This window comes from Alnus glutinosa, chromosome 8 (assembly GCF_958979055.1).
Source record: "Alnus glutinosa chromosome 8, dhAlnGlut1.1, whole genome shotgun sequence".
Lineage (NCBI taxonomy): Eukaryota > Viridiplantae > Streptophyta > Magnoliopsida > Fagales > Betulaceae > Alnus > Alnus glutinosa.
Genome location: NC_084893.1, coordinates 11607026 through 11609317, shown reverse-complemented (window position 1 = coordinate 11609317; position 2292 = coordinate 11607026).

Here is a 2292-nt window from a genome sequence, read left to right as displayed (position 1 = left end):
ATCCCACCATGAATGTTTGATGACATGGGGTACTGTGTGTCAGAAAGTACATCCCATGCCTTCTATATGTACATCGAACGGTTGAATTGTACGATGAACATTCGTGTAACCTTAAATAGTACACGAACGTTCGAGCCTCAAGTACCGAACATTCGACAGGTGGCAAATCAGCTCATTCTTATCCTCAATGATTTTTTCCTTATAAATACCACCCCTACCTACTTCTTTCGTTCACCAATTCCCCTCCATGCACTATGTTCACCTCATTTCTTGTGTTAGAGAGAGTTCTAGAGAGAGAGGAATGAGATTTGAGGATAATTCACTTGCCCTGAGGTAACCCTCAATATCTAACTTATCTTTCATGTCGTTGATATTATATCCCAATGAGTTTTGTGTTTTTACAAATTTTAAGCCCATAAGGTTTATATATTATTCTTGAGGAAAATGTTTTTCTAAACAAAGTATAAGTTCACTCTTAACTATTCATGTTACTATGTTTTAAAATGCTCTTTTAGGCTATTAGAAGGTTTGATTATGAGTTATTACGATTGGGTAGAGTGTCTTTAATCTTTTCATGCATTCTGGTACAATCAAACTTTCCACAACCTTGAACGAATGTTTAATACCTGTGGATCGAACAATTGATTCTAAATTCTCAACGTTCAAAGAATGCCAGAATTGCTGAATTAGGGTTTAATATTAGTTAAGGGTTTATTAACATTATGATATGTTTCGCAGTATCAAGAATTTGAGATGTTCGAGCTTGTAGATAAGCAGACGAGGTAAGTAAATACTTATAAAATTGATCTCACCATAAAGTGTGATATGTCAGTTGACTGAGCACGATTTACTTTTCTTAATGACATGTCATAACCCTGTTTAATTTTTATAACATTTAATAACTGTTTCAAGATGAGTATTGCCTATTTTGTAATGGTAAATGAACTATACTTAAATTGTATCATATGACATGACACACTGTTTCGTACGGGATAACGACCATAAATTTACTATTATATGTGTTATTCTTTATGGTTAAAAATTTATGTTATGTATGATGTGCCTTTGATCTAATGATTGTTATGGTAACCAGCACACTATGCTTGAATGGGGGTCACGGTTAAGACTTTACTAGTAGCGTGGACCACTCGAGGTTGGCCTCGGTCAGACTGCTAATATATGATGGTATGCGTACATATTCGGGGCACCGATATTGTATTACAAGTCCTTTGGGACATCGTCAACCCTGTCGGGAATGAGTTAATATTATGGATAAACCATGTGGGATTGAACTACAACATATATAATGTTTTTCTTGCATTAAAAATAAGTTTTTGTCACTAGAGTTATACATTAGTATCTTTTCATAACTAGACTATTTTAATAGGTGTGATAATGGGGGAAATACGTTATCTTTGTGAGACTTCACGTTTATGATTCCGAAAATCGAAACTGATACTTTAGGCTTATTACGTAACTAATTTTATAATGATCTCTTTACTAAGTCTTAAACTTATGCAATGTTGGCATAATCATTCTCGTCCATTCCTCGTGTAGATAAAGGATGCCTATTAACTATATTCAAATTGATTTTAATTCTTTCCTCCCAATTTGACTTTACATGGGATTTGAAGAGGTTGTCCGCGATTGTTCCATTTCTCATGAACTTAGGTATCAAGTGTCGTACACTTTTGAAAGAGGCTGTGTCAATCGCACAAAAACAATTTGTTATTTGACTTAAAATATTAAAGTTAAATCTCAACCGCCTATTTTTTAACTGGAGATTTGCTGTTATTATTTATACAACCCAAGCCATATTTCTCATTCCCTCTTAAACTTCCTTTTTTTTTTTTTTTTTTAAGATCCTCTTAAACTTCTGGCATGTTTGGATAACACATTTTTTTTTTTTAATTATATTTTATTATTTTTGAAATACATGTTTGGGTTGTTTTGCTAAATTTGAATTCTATTAAAGTTTTATTTAACTTTTTTTAATTTTATCTCAAATTTTCTAAACCATTCAAATATAATTTCAAAAAATAAATTTTATTGACATTCGTAATTTTAAAAATAATAAAACGTAATTAAAAAAAATCAGACATTCGGACGTCCTCTTCCTTACTCCTAATAAAAAAGGAAATTTTCTTTGGCAAGTACTAAAACGGAGTTTAGTCAACGAGTACTTGCCATGGCGTTTCAGTAGAAAACGAAACAGAGGAAGGGTAATCTTGGAACTATGCTTGTCGCCTTCTTGTTTGACTCTCGGCAGAAAGAATATATTAGCTTTGCGTA